The following is a 22,691-nucleotide window of genomic DNA, read 5'->3' as shown; positions in this document are numbered from 1 at the left end:
TATGGAAGCATCACATATCAGCCTCCACTGGTTCTTATGATAGGCCTCATGTATGTGCCACTATTTCTTAGGAGGCACAACACATGGGCTTCTACTGTTCATATGGTAGCTTCATTATGGATCTCTACTGTTCCTTATTGAGGCCCCATTATGGGTCTCTGCTGTCCCTTATTGAGGCCCCATTATGGGTCTCTGCTGTCCCTTATTGAGGCCCCATTATGGATCTCTACTGTCCCTTATTGAGGCCCCATTATGGGTCTCTGCTGTCCCTTATTGAGGCCCCATTATGGGTCTCTGCTGTCCCTTATTGAGGCCCCATTATGGGTCTCTGCTGTCCCAATGGAGGCCCCATTATTGGTCTCTGATATTCCTTTGGAGGCCTAAGTTTGGGCCTCTGCTGTTTCCTTGGATTCCTCACTTAGGGGCCTCTGCTCTTTCTATGGAACCCTCATTTTGGGTCTCTGATATTCCTATGGAGGCCTAATTTTTGGCCTCTGCTGTTCCTATGGTTGTCTTAGTATGGGACATTGCTGGTCCTATTGAGGCCTCACATATGGGCCTCTGCTGTTACTATGGAGTCCACACATTTGTAGTTCTGCTATTTCTTTGGATGCACCAAGTATTAGACTCTGGTGTTCCTATGGAGGCCTGATTATGGGACTCTGCTCTTCCTTTGGAGGTTTCACATATGAGACTCTGTAGGCAGAGGTTTTCATCAGGACCACCACCTCTCAAATAACCACACAGAGACTTATATTAATTATAAATGATCAGCTGGTAGCTTAGTTTTGTAATTAACTAGGTCTGACAACTTAACCCATTTTTTTATCTACGCTCTGTCACATGGTGGTACCTTTTTGGAACAGGGCATGTTCATCTTGCTTCTGTCACTTAGCCACTCCCTCTCTCTGTCCTTCTTCTTCCCAGGGTCTTTTTAGTCTGGTGCTCCTGCCTAACCTTAAACTGCCCAACTCTAGTCCAGTCAGCTCTTCATTAAACCAACGGGATTAACAAATATCCACAGTGTACAAAAAGATTGTTCCACATTTCCCCCCTTTTATCTAATTAAAAATGGAAGGTTTTAACTTTAACATAGTAAAACTATATATATAACAAAAATAGTTATCAAGTAAGAATTTCAGTTACAACATCCAGTCCATTTGTATTTGGCAAAATTAGAGAAAATATTATCCATCTTACCTTTGTGAGTCTAAAGTTTTGTACCTAATTTACCTTTTATCATAACTAAGGAAAACTTTAAGTCTGTTTAGTCTTTAACCCCATCAAAGACCTCAGAAGGGTGCAATGTTACCTAATGACAAGGACATTTGACTGCCTGGATAGTCACCCAAAGTTCCTCTGTAAAGTTGGGTCATGCATCTTTGGCCTACTGGCCTAGTATATCTGACAGATATTTCTGAGAAGCAGGGAATTTTGAATGACTGTCCTGCCTTGTCTTGGCAAAGTTTGGCAGTTGCTCCCCCCTTTTTTTAAAGCTGGTTGGTCCAGTTTGGACATAACTGTCAGCAACTGAGGCAAGGGAAGTTTTTTGCCCAAGCAGCTAGTTTTTGTCATAAAGAAAGCCAACTCCATTCAGAGGTTCTTCAATGCCCATCATCTTCTTTTGAAGTAAATTGGCACTGCCAGGAGCAGATGTGTCTCACTGTCGTGAAAAGCCTTAGGTTAATAAACATATTAAATACCATATTTTGTAGGTCTTTGAGGTGTTTGAAGACCATCTATCTATCTAAATAAATTTGTTTAACCTTAAAAACATACCTAATATGACTATAAGTTTGATTATTATAGATGACTATTAACCTGTATTTCTTAATTATACATTATGTTTCAAATGAGCTGCACAAGTACAATACTCCAAACAAGAGTAGAAACATACATACAGTATAACAAAAATAACTTTAAATTTGTATCGATAAACCAAAATCCATACCAATGTAAAATATTTTGAGATTAATAGTTGCTTTTTGGATTAAAGTAGGTTCAATAATCTACTCCTTTATCTCATGATTTCTTATTATATCCCCCCTTTTTCCTTCAGAAAGAGATTGTTCAATCTAACCCCTTTGGTTTTTATTATTATTATTATTATTATTATTATTATTATTATTATTATTATTATTTTACCATGACCAATAACAGTTTATAACCAACCTGCCTTAAGTGATGACAAACATCCATAACCCATCTTTTGGGAATGTGAGTATTGTTTTCTCTAGACTGCTTCTTGTTGTGTGGGGGTGCTGGCATCTTTGGGGGGAACCTTGAGAAAAATCACGATAGTGGTTAAGTGTTGGCTGGAGTAGTCTGTGAGGCTGGATCATCTCAGCCAGCAGCCTTGAAGCTGTTCTGGATGCAGAACTGTGAGGAAACTGCAACAGAGGTGCTCTGACATGCTGGATCACCTGGCCATTTGTTTTTATTGGTGTCTGGTCCCCTTGTTCTGAAAATACATACACTTTTAAAGATAATATACATATCAATATTAATACAAGTATGGACTGTGCATTGTATGCAAGTCAGCCAAAGATGTTTTTTGTTTTATGATTGAGCAGGTAAAATATGTTACATGTTTTGTAGTTTTTCTAGTTTTATTTCTTTATGTCTGGAGCCAGGATTTTCAGGGGGTGTTCCCCACTCCAACCTGATCCATATCAACCAGGAATGAATGTATAGCCTCTCATTTTCTGTGGAAAAAAAAGTATAATGTCTCCCCCAACATAATACATTTTTTGACTTAACATTTTGAAGTTAAGACATTTTAAAAACATATAAGTTGGTTTAATTCAGCAGCCTCCATAATCCAATGTGTCCTAGCAGCCATCACCCATACATCAGCAATCAAAAATTTTAAAAACAATACAATAACACACATGATCCAGACTCTTGATGTATTTTACATTTTTATATGGCTTTTTTGTTTTATATTACTTCATTTCTTTTAAGGACTTCACTTTATTATTTTTAAACTGATTCTTTCTATGAGTGTCTATAGCCTTTCTCCTTTCCCTTCCACACCTTTGTACATTTTTTTAAACACATTGCAACACATTTAGAGATTTTTTTTTTCATCTGGATCTGTCTTTGCTGTGTATCTGTAATCTTTGTTTTGTACATGAGCAAAACTTACACAAGCCATGCATCTTAGCTCATGTTCTGCTGGAGGGGCTCGCTCTGGCAGCTTAAGCCTGCAGGCAGCAGCTGGGAGACATATCTCTGTATCATGGCCAGCAAGAGAGATATGAGACTAGGAAGCCCTGTTTGACTCCGTTTTTGTGTGTCTAGAACATTTTTAAAGCTTTCTTTGGTTTTATGTGGCTATATGTTGTCTGACAGTTGGCACCATATGTAGGTGGAGTTTTCTATCGGGACTGCTGGCTCCCAAATAACCACACAGTGACTTATTACTAACTCTAAATGCTCAGTCATAGCCTAGGTTTGTTACTAGGTCTTACTACTTAAGTTAACCTATATATCTTATATACACTCTGCCCACGTTAGTACCTTTTTTTTTAGCACAGTATGTTCATCTTGCTTCTCTCTGTATCTCTGATTCCTTCTCTCCACCCTTCTTCTTCCAAAGGTCCTCTTAATCTCATCCCCCTGCCTAACCTTAACCTGCCTAGCTATAGGCCAATCAGCTCTGTATTGAACCAATGAGAGTAACAAATATTGACAGCGTACAAAAAGATTGTTCCACAGCAGGACTCTGCTATTCCTGTGGAGGCTTCACTTAGGGGACTCTGCTGCTCCTGTGTGGCCACATTCATGGGATTTTGCTGTTCCTATGGAGGCCTCAATTGTGAGACTTTGCTGTACATATTGAGACCTCACATATTGGACTCTGCTGCTGCTATGGAGACCTTAATTACGGGCTTCTGTTGTTCCTATGGAGGCCTCATTATGGGCCCCTGCTGTACTTATGGAGGCCTCAATTATGGCAATCTGCTGTTGCAATGTAGGCTTCACTGATGGGCCTCTCTTGTTCCATGGAGGCCTCAATTATGGGACTGCGATGTTCCCTAGGAGGCCACATGTATTAGCCTTGCTGTTCCTATGGAGGCCTCACATAGGGGACTGTGTTGTTCTTATGAAGGCCACACATTTGGGACTTTACTGTTTATATACAGACCCCACATAATGGATTCTATTGTTCCTATGGAGGCCCCAGAAATTGTACTCTGTTATTCATATGAAGGCCTAACTTATGGGGTCTGATGTTCCTATGATGGCCTCACCTATGGGACCCTGCTGTTGCTCTAGAGGCCTCACATATGGACCTTTGCCATTCCTATGGAGGGAAAGTGAGAAATCCACAGAGTCTGATTAGAGGGCAAAGAATTTATTAAGGGGGAAAACTGACTGTACAGAACAGAATTGACCCAGGTTCTGGAATGCTGTTCCAGCTGCCCGGATCAGTCCTGCATCCAAATCCCATGAAAGAGCAAAGAGAGCGATGCCTAAGTGCATCTCAGGTGTTAAGGGTTACCAAGAGGCCATGCCCGGGGGCATGTACTTCAAGGTCATAGGCAGGTGGAGCAGTTACCTACTGCATCTCTAGGGGCAGTGATTCAAGGTCATAGACAGAACAACTACCCACTACATCTCCTCCTTGTGTCTAAATAAGAAAGTTCTAACCTAATACAAGACTATATACAATACTAACGATTATCAAGTATCATCCAGGAGAGAGGAAGGGTAATTACCTAAACAAAATAGAAATATAACCAGCAAGAAAAACATCAAACAAGAGACACATACTGAAATCCAGAGATGTCCATAACATAGGTAAATGGCATGTTACAGAGATTATTCCAAAAGCTGTCCTATCCTGAAGAATCTGAATCTAGTACTTAATATGTTCTAGTTAAAATATGAGAAGGTTGTAACTGTAACTATTTAGTCTTCAAGTCCATCAAAGATCTGAGAAGGAACATAACAATACCCAAGAAAACAGAAAATGCAAGCAAGCATTTTCTGAAAATCTTGCAAGAATAGTCAGAGAGAGTTGACAGCCTGGACAGTCACCTAAAGTTTCTCTGCACCATTGGGCATCCAATTTTGGAACAGGCATAGAATATCTGACAGACCATTTTCAGAAGCAGGAATTTTGAAAGACCACCCTACCTTGTCTTGGCAAGGTTCAGTAGTCGCTTTTCCTTGTGTCCTGTTCATCCAGAAAGGACAGCATTCATACTGTCAGCAGTCAAGGCAAGGGCAGTTCTTTGCCCATTTACTTTTCTTAAGGAGAATACTGAGTCTAAATTTTATTGTTTCATCCTCCAACCCTAACCATTTGTCCATAACTCTGAGAAAAAATGAAACCTTTGGGAGAGGCAGAGTCATTTTCTTAGAATTGCTTCCTGCTGTTTAGGGGGTGATAGTATCTCTGTGGGGTCCTGTAAGAAAGCTTAGATTGTTAGGTCTCAATAGGACTAGCTGTAGAGTCTGCAGCCAGTCTCAGAGTAACAAGTAAGGTTGTCTGAGATTCTGGCTACAAGTGTAGTATGATGGACCATCTCATCTTGGAACCGTCCTGAAGAGTTTTCAGTCCAAAGCTGATCATGGAGTAATGTTCTTAGGCACAATGGCATCATTCCGGACCTGGTAGAGTTGTTGTTGTGGGGCTCCATCTTCCTTCTGGAGACTTCAGAGATTGCTATTGAAAAGACTTAATTTTTTTTTTACATGTGGAAAACTTGAACATTATTAATATCAAAGTAGAAAGTTTGGATTTATCATGAATCAAGAAATAATTCCTAAAAAGTGAGGACAAGCATGGAAAGAAATAGAATCTTGACAACAATGGTCCCTAGATTATTGGTTTTCTTCTGTCTCATACCAGTTGTCTCTTCCGATATGAGACAGAATCTCCTAATTTTTCTTGTAGCAATATGCTTGGGTTTAGAGAAGGAGAGAGCCACATTCCAACTCCAAAGCCAGCTTGATTTATAATTGAATTGGGATCACAACTAATCTAGAGTTAAAGAGATGTTGGTATTAGGCAGTGAGATATTACTCTGTAGAGTATATTGGTACCAATAGGTCCTTCCTTTCTGCTGTAGACATTTATGTGTCCAAAGCCTTATGATTTCTTAAAAATGACTATTTCTATTATCCTGTAAAGACAAAAACCAGAACCCTGCCCTGACCCTTGTTAGTTGAGCTTTCCATACAACTTATAGAATTGTCACATTGGTGGATGAGCAATCACTTCTCCTCATCAAGGGGTTTCTCCTATTGGAATCAGGTTTTTATTAATTTTGTTGGTATCCATAGCTTTTCTTCTCCTGCAGAAACAAAAGCAAAACCCCTTCCCCAATGTAGGACATATCTTGGTTTCCATTCTGAGGTCAACATATCTTTGAAGTAAACAGGTTGATTTAGCTCAGGAGTCTTATCTGTTGTCCAATGTCTCTCCGCAGCTGTTGTCCCTTTCTCATCAGCACTGAAAAAATTCAAGGTTAATAAAGCATTATGTAATCTATTTCTCAGGGTCATTGTTACCTCTTTCTCTTTATTTAGCATATCCTTTAAATCTTTCTATGACTGCTTGGCCTGTGGTATTATATGGTATACCTGTAACATGCTTTATATTATAATAAGCAAAAACCTGTTTCATTTTATTTGACACATATGCTAGAGCATTGTCAGTCTTAATTTGTACAGGTATTCCCATGATGGCCATAACCTCTAATAGGTGCATAATTAAAGAATCAGCTTTTTCAGAACTCATAGGAGTTGCCCATTGAAATCTTTAACAGGTATCATGGTATGGTGTACATATTTTAATCTTCCAAACTCTGCAAAATGAAACATGCCCATCTGCTAAATTTCATTTCTTTGTATACCTTTAGGATTACTTCCTACAGGTAATGGAGTTTGGTTATAGAAAAAACAAGTAGGACTTTTTTTTTTTTTTTTTACAATTTCCTTGGCTTGTTGCTAAGTGATGAAAAAATCCCTTTTTAAATCTTTGTCTTTTACATGGTGTTTCTTATGAAATTCTGAGGCATCTACCACATTACCTATTAATAACTGATCAATCTCATTGTTAACTTGTGCTAGAGGACCGACCTGGCAAACCCATATGGGATCTGATGTGATTATATATATATATATATATATATATATATATATATATATATATATATATATATATAAAATGTTCCCTATTTCTAATGATTTCCTGTAGTTGTATAAATAGTGAAGTTAATTCTGTATTATTAGGAATAAATGCAGCAGTTTCAATATGTAAAACAACTCTCTCTGCATATTGAGAGTCAGTAACTATATTGAGAGGTTCGGTGAAGTCCATAAGTACCATAAGAATGGCATGCAGTTCTGACTTTTGTATAGAACTGTAAGGGCTTTGACCACTTTACCTAAATCTTCTGATTTATATCCTGCCTTTCCTAATTTATTTGCATCAGTATAGAATGTGGGGACTCCAGAGATTGGTTTTTGTTATGCAATGTGAGGAAGGACCCTTTCAATTCTTTTTATGAATTCTATTCTCTTGGTTTGGGGATAACAGTTGTTAATCTCTCCCAAAACATTACTGCAGGCTCTTTGCCAGTTTTCATTATCTTTCCATAACAAGGAAATTTCCTCATTAATTAAAGGTACTATTTTTGCTGGGTCCATTCCTGTCAATTGATGAAGTCTTAATTTTTCTTTTATAATCAAATCATAGCTCTCTTCTGGTATGGTAGAAATATCCATTCTAATGTAATATCTTCCCCCTGCATCAAAATCCACATGGAGGACTGTCTAGAGTGTAATATGACCAGAATGCAATTCAGTTCTAGATTCACACAATCCACATGTGCCTCTCATATTTTCTTTTCTATTAGAGCCAATTCCTTCTCAGCTCCAGAGAAACAGTGGAGGCCCACAAAGTAGGCCCCATTAGAAACAGCAGAAGCTCACAAGGTAGGCCTCTCATAAGAAACAGCTGAGGCCCAGGAGCTAGGCCTCCCATTAAAAACAGCAGAGGCCGAGGAGCTGGTCCTCCCATTAAAAATAGCAGAGGCCCAGGAGCTGGGCCTCCCATAAGAAACAGAAGAGGCCCAGGAGTTGGGCCTCCCATAAGGAACAGCAGAGGCCCAGGAGCTGGGCCTCTCATAAGAAACAATGGAGGCCCGTATGTGAGGCCGTCATAGGAACAGCAGAGGCCCAGCTTATAGGCTCTCCATGAGATCAGAAGTGTCTCTGCTGCTGAGACAGCTCATGTTTAATTTTACATTTTCCTTAAGAGAACCATGAAACAAAAATGCCCCTGATCTCCAAGCCCCTTGTCCAGGGACTAGTATTTCTTGAAACTCTGAGGGCTGCTCTTTAGCGAGATAACAAGCCACATGTTTTCACTTCCCCAAACACATCTGTTTGACTCATCTGTACCTAATGTGCTTGAGCCCACATGCCCTGAGGTTCCATGGCAGGAAGTATGACCGGATGTAGCCTTGCCCAGATTAGATGTTGGCAGGAGGTATGCAGGCAGGAAGGAAGTCAGGATGTATGTTGCCTCTGATTGGACCTGAGGGGAAATGTAATGAATTGTGGGTTTTCCTTCTTAAGCCCTTGCAAACGTGACTTGGGGCCATTTCCTGGGAACCTAGGTGTGGACCTGGCCAGAGTCCATGCACCTAGCCACTATTTAATTAAAGTTTGCTTCAAATTTGGCTTTAAATTGCGGTAGTCATCTTATTATTGACCATCTTATTATTAACATTTCCTGGATCCTCCCAGAGAGATTCAGACCATCTATCGAAAATTCTAAAGCTAGACTTTCCCTCCGGAACTCTGGGGCTGAGGGGCTGCTTCAGGAGGCACGTGCCTTGGGATGTTCCAAGGCTCTGAGTCTGCCTTTGGTATGTGGATTATCAGGGTGAACTCCCACGCTGAGAAAAGCAGCAGGAATCTGAGGAGGCCTCCTGGAGAGTCACAGTCTGGTTCTGTTTTGTGGGATACCTATCTGGGAAGTGGAGGGGCTTCAACAGGACCCCAACATTCTCCCATCCAGGACAAATAGCAAGATGTCACACACATACCTGGTTCTGGTTTTGGTTGGAAACTTTTGTCTGTTTCCCAGGGAAAGTTTTGTCTGTCCTGTTGGAAAGTTGTGTCCACCTGTTTTGTTGGGAAGTTTTATCTCTCTCTGTTTTTCTGGGTGTCTGTAAGATTTATTGCAAGCACAGGGCTGAGACAGAAATAGGTCAGACATTTTTGCTGACTCTGCTGCCAGTAGTCTCCATCTGCCACAGCTACCATGGCTGCTTCTGTGGCTGGGGCTCAGAATCTATCTCCAAGCTCTCTGCTCACAGGTCATCAGGCGTTCAGATGTCCTTTGGGCGTAATAACAGTAAAGTTGTTTTATGCTGTTTTATTTCATTGGAAAGCTGGAGCTAGAGTTGGCTTATGGCTCTTCCTTCTCTATTGAAAAGTTTCCTCTATGTCCTGTGTCAGTTGACTCACCTTGGACCACGACAGGGAAAAGAAAGCAGTTCAGTCCAAAAACTTAGATTTGGTTTATGTGAACATTCTATACCTCAGTATTTATATGTTTGTTTTATTGGATATGGCTAAAAGTCTGTAAAATCTATGAAAAAAGTTAACTTAAAACTAGTCGCAGTGGGGGTTGAGAGTTAAAACTCTATGCATAGGTAATTTTTTTTTTTGAGCTGAAGACCGAACCCAGGGCCTTGCCCTTGCTAGGCAAGGGCTCTACCACTGAGCTAAATCCCCAACCCTGCACAGGTAATCTTAAAGGAACCATGTGGCATGATTCCATTTTGGAATATAACCAACTCATGTACTGCTACCATATTTAGGTTTGGGGGAAGATGAATGTCATGTGACTTCACCACCATCTTGATTAAAGGTGACCGCATGGCACAGGCCTACCAAGGAGGTAACAACAGGTCTCCAAGATATTTTGGATTAGGATGGAATTTTGGATAATTCCTGTTCTGTCTTGTCTTGTCCTATTCTGTCCTGTCCTAAAAACAAGGTTTATAAAAGACGGGATTTAAAAATAATGTTTGTTTAATAAGGTAATAAAGCTGCACCTCCATGCCTTCATATGCAAGAATGTACCTTGTGCTGGCAGCAAAACTTGGTAACATAGAGTCACCCAGTTGGTGACGGTTTAAAAGACATGAAGGGGTCATGGGGAACAGCTGAGGCTTGCAACAGTGTGTCCGGGCTACAGTTCCTAAAGAGAGCTTAGTTGCAATGGTGGACCCTAGCAGTTTTGGAAATGCCGGTGCCAAGTAACAGTCACCAGAAGCACCAGCCACAATGAAATGGAGCTGACTGGGATCTCGAGGGCAGGCTGTGTATATGCTGCTGAGAGCTGGAACAAAGAGGTGATCTAACCCCTCAGGGAAGTCCAAAGGATTGTGAATGAATCCCAGATACTGAACTTTGAATTTGTTTGCACTCTTGGAGCTTGGTTTTGCCTTATGCAGATTGTGGCTATGCCCTGCCTCTTTCCTCTTAAAGTTAAAAAGGGGCACTTTAATGTTTTGATACTGCAAGAGCACAGAGTTGAGAAATTTTAAACTTTTTTAAGAGGAAATTTGGCAGTTTTATAGAAAATTTAAACTTAATAAAACCAGGTATCTTTTAAGAAACAGCCTTAAAAACATTTAAACTTTTAAGGCTATGAGATATTTTAAGTTTATAAAATGCCTCATATTATTAATATTTGAACTTATAAATAAAAAGGTTAAGAATTCGGGCCACAGACATGAGCACCAAATGCTAAACAGCAGAAACTGGGGTATTCCCATCTTATAGTGCAGCAAGACAATGACCTAAGCAGTGTGGCAAAGGGCTTGGAGCAGCTTCTCCCCAATGGGTTATGATCCTCTGGGCATAGAAAGACCTTTTTACAGGGGTATCCTAGGACCACCTGCCTGCTAGATGTTTGCATTGCATTTCCTAACAGTGGCAAAAGTGTTGTTGTAAAATTACAACAGGAATGATTTTGTGGTTGGGGGAGGAAGGGATCACAACACTGGGTAGTTTGAGAACCACTGGCTTAGAGAATGTCACTCCTTACCCAGGGTCTATTCATGCTTAAGAATGTACATCTAGCCTCCTTGTCTTTCCTAACTTTGTTAAGCTTAAGCTATTTTTGATAAACTGAATCATATAAAAAAACTGTTATATTCTGTAACAGTGTACTATCAAAGGATCAGAAACATTCCCAGTCTCTCTGTGGACTGTGTTTATGAGTTCAAAGTTTTATTTGATACTAAAAGAGCTTCAATTCAGAAATTGTCATTATTTATGGCTAACTTGTAAACTGTGAAAGATGATTAAGACATGCAAGTAAATAGTCACCTCATAAAGGATCAAATTCTTTAATATGTTCAGAACTATAATTGTAGTCATGCCAAACACTAATGTAATTATTATAGGAAAAAGCTTTATTTAGCCTCCTATATGTGTTTTATAAGGTTAAGCCTAGGGTTTTTACCTCAGATATACTTAATAGATAATGGTCCTCAAACTTGTCAGAGATCTGATGAATATGGTATTAAAATGTTTAATGGAAAAAGCTTAGCATGACAGAGACCCACAGCTCCTACCAGTGACCCCAAAATCTCCAAAGAAGATGACAGGGCACCATGAAAACTTCACCTGGATCATGGTAATGCTAACCACTGGGAAAGACTGCCCCAAGGCTGCATCAGCCACCAGAACCCAGCCCAAACTGTGTACAAGCAGGACAGTGAGAGTTCATCGCCCCACTTTGCCTGGACAAAGTAAGGTCAGTCCCCACCATGTTTCTCCTCCACAGGAAAGCCTCTCATCTATTGGGTCTCGTGGCTGAAGACTGATGCTATCCTGGTACCTCTGCCCCCAATGCCAACGAGACCACAGGAGCCTGATATGACCATCTGGGTAATGGACTAGTCTCTGTCATTTTAATTGATACACAGGGCATTTGGATTATACTTTCTACTGTCATTTATCCTCCTTGATCTCTGATGGTATTGACAGCTAAGCTGACTATGTCTTTGTCAGCTTAGCCCCAGCAGGCAACCAGGTTCTTCTCCAAGGCTACAGCCACCTTGTTAGCTGATTTCATATATAAAAATCAAGCCTTGATTTTTCTAGAACTACTAGGTCTCCTGTTGAGAAAGGCTAGACAGGTTTGCCTTGCTAACAGGCTTCATATTAAAAGATAAACATATTTCAGATGTAACTTTCCACTAAAGGAACATGATTTGCAATGACTATGTCTCTGGTAAATGATTAGATGGAAAGAAAAAGGATTAAAAGTCTATGCAAGTTTTGAGGGTCTAAGAAAATGTTCTAAGGTATATAAAGGTCTGAGGATATGAGAGTCTATGTAAGTTCTGAGGATCCAAGTGTTCTAAGAGAAAGGTCTGAGGTTGTGAAAGCTTAAGTAAGTTCTGATGGCCTAATAAAATGATTTCAGGGGTTGGGGATTTAGCTCAGTGGCAGAGGGCTTGCCTAGCAAGCACGAGGCCCTGGGTTCAGTCCTCAGCTCTGGAAAAAAAAAAAAGAAAGAAAATGATTTCAGATGTGTAAATACAAGTTGTAAAGGTGTAAGAAAGTGATTTAATGCATGAGAAAAATGGGAAATGGTTCAGATCTGTTTCTCCCTTTTAACCTATTGTTATACTAGGATTTCAAAAGTTCAGAGTTTTAACATTGATCAACGGCATTCTCATGAGCTTACCAGGATCTACTTAGTGTTTAGGCACAAGCTCAAGTTTTTAAATTTCTTTTAATTGTCTTCTAAGTACAGACTTAAGGTGTTTCTCATCAAGCTATATTTGGCTCTCTAGGCAGGAAAAAATGTTCATACTTTTTAAGCCAATCTACAGCTTTTCTAGGGCTCAAAGGTGTGAGTTATACTCTAGTTGTTTTGTAGACACCTATTACTGACTTTTCTACAATATGGATTTCAGATTGGTAATGCTAATATATCTAAAACCTTTGGGACTTTTTGTAAACTAAAAAAAAGAAAAGAAAAAAGCTGATATAACCTTCAGAGAATCAAGGGAGTCACACGACTTGGATCCACTTCTTACAGATCAAAAGGAATTCAGATAAATACAGCCTACATTTCCTGACTTTTCTAGTCCTGGGGATGGGATCTCTCTCTCTCTCTCTCTCTCTCTCTCTCTCTCTCTCTCTCTCTCTCTCTCTGGGGTTGGTACTCCTCCCTTCCCTTAACTACTAGGACTATGGTCCTGAAAGTTCCCAATGTAAGACTGCTGGTTTGAAAATAAATGCCCCCCAAGTGTAGCTGTAGAGTTTTCTCTCTGGGTCCCACCAAGTCCCGGCAGTCTGACAGTCCACTTATAAAATAAACACACAGACGCTTATATTATTTAAATTGTTTGGCCTAATGGCTCAGGCTTCTATCTATCTAGTTCTTACATCTTAAATTAATCCATTTCTATAAATCTATACCTTGCCACATGGCTCGTGGCTTACCGGCATCTTCACGTGCTGCTTGTCATGGCGGCGGCTGGCAGTGACTCCCTCTGCCTTCCTGTTCTCTCAGTTCTCCTCTCTGTTAGTCCCACCTATACTTCCTGCCTGGCTACTGGCCAATCAGTGTTTTATTTATTGATTAATCAGAGCAACAATTTGACATACAGACCATCCCACAGCACCCAAGGGAATGGCACTATTAGAAAGTGTGTCCTTGTTGGAGAAATTGTGTCACTGTGGAGGTGGGCTCTAAGGTCTCATATATGTTCAAGCCATGTCCAGTTTCTCAATTCACTTCCTGTTGCCTGTGAGATCAAGACATAGCTCCTTCTCCAATCTCAGCTTCTTCTCCAGCACCTAGTCTGCCTGTTTGTTACAATGTTGCACCATGATGATAATGGACTAAACCTCTGAAAATGTAAGCTGCCTCCATTAAATGTTTTTCCTTTATACGAGTTGCCATGGTTATGCTGTCTCTCTTCACAGCAATAGAAACCCTAAGACAAAAATGTTCCTTTATATTCCTGAATTTTAACTTCTGTCCCTACTCTATATCTGTCTCAGCAGATTTCCACTCAGCTGACAGACACCATCCAAGCATTAGCTGCTAACTACAACCTGCTCCAAACAGCTGTGGATCAATCCAACCAATGTGATTGCTCCCTGTCTTGAGCTGGATCAGCAAACCAGATGCTTCTGATGAATGCTCCATTGCCTGAATTCCTTCCTCCATTTGACTAGCATTCCAACCTTCCTGGGCCCTGACAACAATGTCCTAGTTTCAGCAGGAAGGAGTTACAGAAGAGAATACATCGTCCCTTGTCCCCAATAGGCTGGAATGTTAGATCAAAAGAATACTCCCTGGCACAGGAGACAAAATAACTACCTACAGTGCCTATTGGCATGTTGGGAAAGGCACCTATTAAAACCAAATAGACCCAGATCTAGCAACAGGTAAATTCATTAGCTGAAACATTTCTACAATATTATAGGGTACTCAACCTGCTCTATGTAAAACAGAGGTTATTGTGTGGCTTCAAGAGAAAATTGTTGTTTCTATATAAACCACTGAGGAATTATTAGAGATAATCTGGGTATGTTCAACAAAAGCACTGCAAAAAAGGAAACCTGAAATGAAATAAATAATTGGTCCCCATTCTCATTTCCAGGCTCCTTCTAGATAGTAACTCTGATGTCAGCCATCACAGGGCCTTTGGATCTTCTGTTTCTGCTCATTTCTGTTGGCTCTTATATCACTAATGCTTTAACTAAGTGATAAGTCCTGTCTGGGTACCATTAAGCTTATGGTTATTAGATCCTAATATATACATGTACCTATCACAGAGTCTAGGACTTGATACAGTGTATAACTCAAGGTGGAAGGAAGGAAAGCCTGGGTTAAATTTTAAGTTTAAATTACTATGCCTAAGAGATCCATGAAACCAAAATGCCCCTGATCTGCAGTCACCTTGCCCAAGGACAGATAGTTCCTGAAATGCTAGAGGCTATTATTTATGAGAAATAATAAGCCACATGTATCCACTCCCCTAAATACGTTGTTTGACCCATCCACAACCGATGTGCTTGATCACATGTGAGTTAGACGTAGGTGGGTAGGAAATGTATCAGGATGCCCTTGATTGGATATAGGCAGGAAGTATGCAGGCAAAATAGGGTAGGATGTATGCCTCTACCTGATTGGACCTGATGAGAAATGTAGTAAACTGTAGGTTTGGCCTTTTTAAGCTGATGTAAAATGTGATTTGGGGGCATTTCCTAGGAACTGGGTATGGACATGGGCAGAGTATATCCTCCTGGGCACTATAAAATAAAAGCTTGCTTCAAATCTATCTTGAAACTGTGATGATGGCTTTATACTCAACCAATGGGGTTAACACAGTGAGGCTCTATATGGGAAGAGCAGAAGCCCATAAGGGAGGTCATCTTTAGGAGCAGCAAAGGTCCATCAGTGAGGCCCTCCATAGAAGTATGAGAGACCCATAAGTGTGGCCTTCCTTGGGAATAGCACAGGCCCCTATGTGAGATCTCATAAGGAACAGCAGAGGCCAATACATGTAGCCTCCTTAGGAACATTACAGTCCCATAACTGAGGCCTCCATAGGAACAAGAGAGGCCCATCAGTGAGGCCTCTACTGCAACAGCAGATTACCATAAGTGAGTCCTCCATAAGAACAGAAGGGGCTCATAATGAGGCCTCCACAGAAACAGCAGTGTCCTATATGTAAGGCCTCCATAGGCACAGCACAGGCCCATTCGTGAGGCCTCCATAGGAACAACAGAGTCCCATAATGAGGCCTCCACAGAAACAGCGTGGGCCTATAAATGAGGCCCTTCTTGTGAACAGTAGGGGACCATAATTGAGGTCCTCCATGGGAACAGCAGATGCTCATCGGTGAGCCCCCACAGCAACAGCAGAGGCCCATAATGGAGTCCCTCCTTGGGACCAGCAGAGATTTGTAAGTGAGACCCTCAATTATAGCAGCAGATGTCTGTAAATAAGGATCTAATTGAGAACAGTAGTGGCCCACAGAGAGGCCCTCCACGAGAACAGCAAAGGTCCAGCAGCAAGGCCCTCCATGGTAGAAGCAGCCTAAGAAACAAGTAAGTGTTTCAGGTAAGAGTATTTGCATTGCTGGCTTCCAAGTCCATAGCAGACACACTGAGAGAAGACCCTCCTTAATTCTTAATTTCATTTTATAAAAGCAATACAATTCAGTTCCTTTTTAAATAGAAAATACAACTGAACAAAAACTTTAAAATAACCACCCCTTTACCTATGATGAACCAATTATCTATCACATTGGTAGGTGATATTTATAACACATGTAGATATAAAACACTTATAGATACACACACTTGTCTGGGCTTTGAAATTAAGCCCTCCTGAACCTCACAACCCAGTTCTGATTGCCTATTTTTATTGTGACCCTATCTCAATAAATGACTATTTACAGCATCATAATAGCTAATTGGTACTCCTTTAAAACTCCTTTCTAAACTCCTTAACGAGAAACATGATTATAAAATAATTCTTTTAATGTAAAACTTCTTAGGTAAGCTGTACTCCACTGGCAAAGAGGATAAATAACAGCAAATGCAAAGTCACCATTACCTTCTTTTGCCCTGTATTCCAGGCTGATGCAGCTTCCTAAGAAACGGTGATAGGCCCTCATCTCCGCCTCTGTTATCCACACCACGGTATAAGGTGAGTATCTGGGGTCTGGTTCTTCATACTGCCTGCACTGAACAACTGTGGAGTTCCAGGACACAAGACCACCTCCCCTCCTCTCCATGCTGCTCTGGGCACTGCATTCACACTATGGTTAAACCTCCTCTGTCTAATCTCTCTGAAGATCACACAAGGTCTTTTCCTTGCTGAGAGTTGATCCTGAGGATTAGTGGGTGCGGACAGGCTTACTGCTTCAACACACTACCAGAACTCCTGATTCATAAACAACAGAAGGGGAGCTGAGGGATAAAGACATTAGGAACAAAGGAAAACACTTGAGCTGCTGATAATAAGAATGTTTCCCTAAAAGCACCACATCGTGAAATATCAGGCCATTGGTGAAATAAAAATTAAAATTATTAAATTTTAAAACAGGGATACATTTTTTGAAAAGATAATCTTTGGGAGATTATTTCTGCGAGGTCAGTTTCACTTACCTTCTTTTCTAAGCTCTCCAGGCTGCCAAAGCATAAGCCCAACATTGCTGCCAGGGACTTTACTGTCTAAGGAAGCACCAGGCCGACCCAGCAAGTGATAAAGGTTCACGAGCTCCAACTGTGTCTGAGGAGCAGGTGCAGCACAACATCACAATTCCCAAGTGAAGGATGCTCTTTTCTCCTATGATATGCAAGAGCCCCCCTAGAAACACAAGAAAAAAAAATGACTTCATATGGCAGAGCTAGGTTGTATACAAAGACACAGGGAGAGGATGACTTTTCCTAACACATTTTGTTCTGTTTTTACGTGATTAATGTCGCTGCTTAATAATGTTGTGCTCTATAATTTAAAGAAGAATACACCGTTAAACAGCCAATAGTTAAGTGAAAAGTATATGAATGTCTAAAGGTTTTGTCTATGTGAGCATTTACAGTGGTTTCTAGGCTCTGTCTATGTGAGCATCTACAGTGGTCTCCAGGCTCTGTCTATGTGAGCATCTACAGTGGTCTCTAGGCTCTGTCTATGTGAGCATCTACAGTGGTCTCTAGGCTCTGTCTATGTGAGCATCTACAGTGGTCTCCAGGCTCTGTCTATGTGAGCATCTACAGTGGTCTCCAGGCTCTGTCTATGTGAGCATCTACAGTGGTCTCTAGGCTCTGTCTATGTGAGCATCTACAGTGGTCTCCAGGCTCTGTCTATGTGAGCATCTACAGTGGTCTCTAGGCTCTGTCTATGTGAGCATCTACAGTGGTCTCTAGGCTCTGTCTATGTGAGCATCTACAGTGGTCTCTAGGCTCTGTCTATGTGAGCATCTACAGTGGTCTCTAGGCTCTGTGATCTCCGAAGGGAAGTTTGTATTGCACCTTAAGCATATTTACAGACCCAGATATGTGTAGCTGTTAGGTCATTTTTCTTCAGTAACAATGGTGTTTTATAATTTAACTAGACAACTTGGCAACTATTTCTTAGGATAGCTTTGTAAATGTTTGCTTTTTCAAGATAAGCTAATGGGGATTCAGCTCAAACAGGCAGGAGGAAAACTCAGTAAAACTCCTGTCTCTGTCTCACACAGATATTATAAAACTGTAACAGTGCAAGGCAGCAGCTAGACTACATCTGTTCATATTAAAATAATGCATATTTTGTGATGTTTTTTTTACAAGTTTTAATAATAAAGTTTATAAAATAAAATAAAAATACTAAATGTAGAACATATATTTTTCTTTCCTTCTTCATTATGAAGCCTGTTTATTTTATATAAGGCCTTGACCGCAGAGCTGTGTTTCATGATACGGTTGGTATTTAGGCTCTTCTCACTCTATTGCCTGATATGCAGGTCTAGGTTAATTTACCTTCAAGTTTGTGAATCTTGTTGATTTTCTCAAGAACCAACTCTTCACTTCTTGGAGGCTGTATTTTGCCTTTTCAGTTGTTGTTTCTGTTTAGCTGACTTCAGCCCCGAGTTTGATTATTTCTTTCTGCCTATTCTTTTTGGGTCTTATCGCTTCTTGTCTTTCTAGAGCTTTGAAGTATATCATTAATTGATTAATATGAGATGTCCCTAGTTTTTTATGTAGGCACTTAGTGTTTCCCATAGGTTTTGGCAAGTTGTATTTCATCTTCATTAAATTCTAAAAAGGTTGTAGTTTCCTTTTTGATATCTGTCTTGACCCAGTTTTCATTCAGTGGTGAGTTGCTTTGCTTCATGGAGTTTGTGTACTTTCTATCATTACTGTTCTTGATGTCCACCTTAAGACGTAGTGATCAGATAGGATGCAGGGTATTATTTCAAAGACTTGCTTTATGTCTCAATATGTGGTCAGGTTTGGAGATGTCTTACTTAGGATTTCTATTGCTGTGAAGAGACACCATGACCATGTAAGTCTTCTAAAGGAAAACATTTCATTGGGGCTGGCTTATAGTTTCAGAGATTTAGTCCATTATATCATGTTGGGACATGGCGGCATGCAGGCAGACATGGTGCTGGAGAAGGAGCTGAGAGTTCTACATCTTGATCCGCAGGCAACAGGAAGTGAACTGTGTCACTGGGCATAGCTTCAGCATAGGAGAACTCAAAGCCCAATCCCACAGTGGCACACTTTCTCCAACAAGGCCATATCTACTCCAGTACCTCCTAATAGTGCCACTCCCTATGGGGGCCATTTTTTTTCAAAGCACCACAGGAGAGTTTAATGGGCCGCTTAAGAATAATGTGTTTGCCGGGCGGTGGTGGCGCACGCCTTTAATCCCAGCACTCGGGAGGCAGAGCCAGGCGGATCTCTGTGAGTTCGAGGCCAGCCTGGACTACCAAGTGAGTTCCAGGAAAGGCGCAAAGCTACACAGAGAAACCCTGTCTCGAAAAACCAAAAAAAAAAAAAAAAAAAAAAAAAAAAAGAATAATGTGTTTTCTTTAGTGTTTGGGTGTAATGTTCTGTAGCTGTTTCTCTGTTTAGTTTTTGTTTGGATGCTCTGTCTGCTGGCTCACCAGTGGGGTACTGAAGTCACCAACTAACACTGTGTAAGAGTCAGTATGTGATTTCAGCTGTAGTGTTTCTTTTTTGAAATTCAGTGCCCTTGTGTTTGTTACATAAATATTTAGAATTATCCATTTATAGACTTTTTTCTTTATGAGTATGCAGTGTCTTTCCCTATTAACCAAATTTAATCTTAAAATTAATAAGATTAATTGTGGTTTGAAGTCTATTTTGTCAGATATTAAAATAACTACACTCCCTTGCTTCTTAGGTCCATTTGTTTGGAATACCCTTTCCCATCATTTTACCCTCATGATGTCTTTCCTTGGTGGTGAGAGGTTTCTTGGATGCAGCAAAAAGATGGACCCTGTTTTCTAATCCCTGTTTTCTAATCTGGTACTCTTTGTCTTTTTATTGCAGGAATTGAGACCATTAATGTTGATGGTTATTATTGAACACTGCTTACTAATTCTTGTTATTTTGTTATACATGTTTTCCCTCTTTTGATTAACTGTGCTGGAATTATTGATTCTTTTTGTCCTTTCAGGTATAATTAACCTCTTCAGATTGAAGCTTTTTTTCTGGTGCCCTCTGTGTACCTGGATTGGTGGACAGAAATGGTTTAAACGGGTTTTTATCATGAACTTTCTTCAGGATTTGGAGATAAAATAGAGGAATTGGACTACAAAGAGAACACCTAGACTACTACCTATTACTACCTCCTCCACCTGCAAGTGACCTTGGGAGATAATAAACTAGATAAGAAGAAAAATGTGTAAATGAAAATTTCTGGAAAGAAGCCTACATGTGTGGGATGACTCATCCCTAACAGGCTTGAGGGCCAGCTGGCCCAAACAAGTGAAAAAGATACTTTCTGAGAGCCAACCTGGGTCTGCCTAATGGTCTTAGCAACAGCAGCTGAAACATAATCTGGAGATGACCTGGACCAATGAGAGGCAGCCATGTCACCCCAGCTGATGCATATTCATCAGACCTCCCCCCAGGGTGGGGTGGAGGGTATATAAGGCTTGCCTCTTCCTGGATAAACTGAGCCTGTTGTTTGGACATTCTCACAGAGTCTATGCGGTTTGACTCTGTGCCTACTTGGCCCCCTCCCCCAAAGGGAACAACAGCAAAGGACCCTGCTACATCTGGTGCCGAAACCCGGGAAGTTTGATACTTGAACAGGGTCTGTTTGTCTCCCTTTACTCATGTACAGTGCTAGTTGAGCAGCACCCTTGAGCGCTATATTTTGGTGAGTAGGCCCCTCTACGTTGTGTAAATTCAGTCCCTTCAGCAGGTAAATGCTGGGACCCCCACTTTCTTCTTTCTGTTTGTCTTGTTTGTGAGTCTGTCTGTATGGTAGGGTGGCACGTACTTTTGTTCAGGCTTGCCTAGCTGCTGTGGGATGTTCTGTATGGCAAATGTGTTGCTCTGATTGGTCAATAAATAAAACACTGATTGGCCATTGGCTAGGCAGGAAGTGTAGGCGGGACAAGGAGGAGAATTCTGGGAAGTGGAAGGCTGAGTCAGAGAGACACTGCCAGCCACCACGATGACAAACAGCATGTGAAGATGCCGGTAAGCCACGAGCCACTTGGCAAGGTATAGATTAATAGAAATGGATTAATTTAAGCTGTAAGAACAGTTAGCAAGAAGCCTGCCACGGCCATACAGTTTGTAACCAATATAAGTCTCTGTGTTTTCTTGGTCGGGTCTGAGCGGCTGTGGGACTGGCAGGTGAGAGAGATTTGTCCTGCTACCTTGCATGAGCAAGCTTCTGACTGATTATCTTGTCTCTGCCTCCCATCTCACCATAGAGATTCTGGAATCACAGATAAAAAAAAAACCACTGCATCTTGCTTTTGTGTCAGTCCTTGTGATCAAACTCAGGTCATCAGACTTGTGGTTTATGTGACAAGCACTTTTACCTATGGAGCCACCTCTCTGCCATCCATCCTTGTCTTTCAACTAATGGTGCCGACACCTGTACCATCCTGTGCCTGTTGTTTCTGTGCCTACACCATTCATAACTAGTATCCAAACTACTCCTAATAAACACCCTTTCATTGTACCTCTTCTAAGAATCCCTCAACCCAAGAGAGCTGTCCAGCTGACGCCCCTCTTAGTGAGACTAGGCATTATGGCAGGTATGGGTACTGATCTGAAGGAGACAGTCTGGGGGAATGGCTCCATAGAAGGGTATGTGGGACTGGTTTTCCTGGTTAATATACCTGAGTCTGCTTTCTGGTATAATTCTCCTTTTTTAAAGACTGCTTACTTACTCTTCTGGAATGATGGGTATCTTCCAGAACACAGGTCATTAAGCTCCACATGGTTTCATCTCAGGGATACTAACCATTACCATCAACATCTGTATTCATGTTCCTTTGGTGCCTAAGGACCTCTTAACCTGCAAGTAATGTCTCTGGACTCCAACTTATACAGTAACTACTCCATAAACTCTTCAAAATATCAACCAAATCCTTTATGCTTTACAGTCCTAGGACCCTATGAGAGATCAGCAATCTAGCCAGGGCCCTTCAAGACCCCCCACTCAGCTCTGAATAAGATCCCAAAGAAAAATAAAGTCCGTTGTTAGTGATTTGACCCTGCTGATGTTACAGAAAAGACATGCAGAGACAAAAAGAGAAGCAAAAAGTCCTCTACTTTAACAATCAGAACCTGACTACAGACTTGGAGCCTGGCCCATGCCTGGTGATGTTTTATACAAATGTTTAAAGGCTGACTCCTGGTACCATAGTGGCTTGTCCCAAATGGCCAATCTCAAGAAAGGCATCTAATGCTGTAAAATTTACTGTGTAACAAGATAGGGAGATGCCCAATTACCTGTTTAGAACTGGATTCCACACAACTGGCATGTGGTCCAAAACAAAATAATGCCCCATAACTACTATAAAAGAATTAAGCTTGCCCTTCTGGAGGGCAATTAGCCCACTGCATCTCCGTCTCTGCTGAAGAGTATCTTATTCGATCTTTTTGTACCTGTACTGCTCTGGTAAATA

General features: G+C 40.9%; 1 long non-coding RNA gene across 2 annotated transcripts; it reads left to right on the top strand.

Annotated features, from left to right (window-relative positions):
• Window positions 1-10,611: 10,611 nt before the first annotated feature.
• LOC128111807 (uncharacterized) lies at window positions 10,612-22,285 on the top strand. Of its 2 annotated transcripts, XR_008218707.1 has the most exons (4): window positions 10,619-11,934; window positions 14,071-14,457; window positions 16,659-16,729; window positions 20,213-22,285. It is a non-coding gene; the product is annotated as an uncharacterized LOC128111807 (long non-coding RNA). The 2 variants fall into 2 exon arrangements; XR_008218706.1 differs by having other exon boundaries at window positions 10,612-14,457.
• The last annotated feature ends 406 nt before the right edge of the window (window positions 22,286-22,691 follow it).

The sequence above is a fragment of the Peromyscus californicus genome, unplaced genomic scaffold (assembly GCF_007827085.1).
Source record: "Peromyscus californicus insignis strain IS unplaced genomic scaffold, ASM782708v3 Scaffold_16__1_contigs__length_79575227, whole genome shotgun sequence".
Lineage (NCBI taxonomy): Eukaryota > Metazoa > Chordata > Mammalia > Rodentia > Cricetidae > Peromyscus > Peromyscus californicus.
The sequence above is the reverse complement of the archived record's forward strand: the minus strand, read 5'-3'. Positions and strand labels throughout refer to the sequence as shown.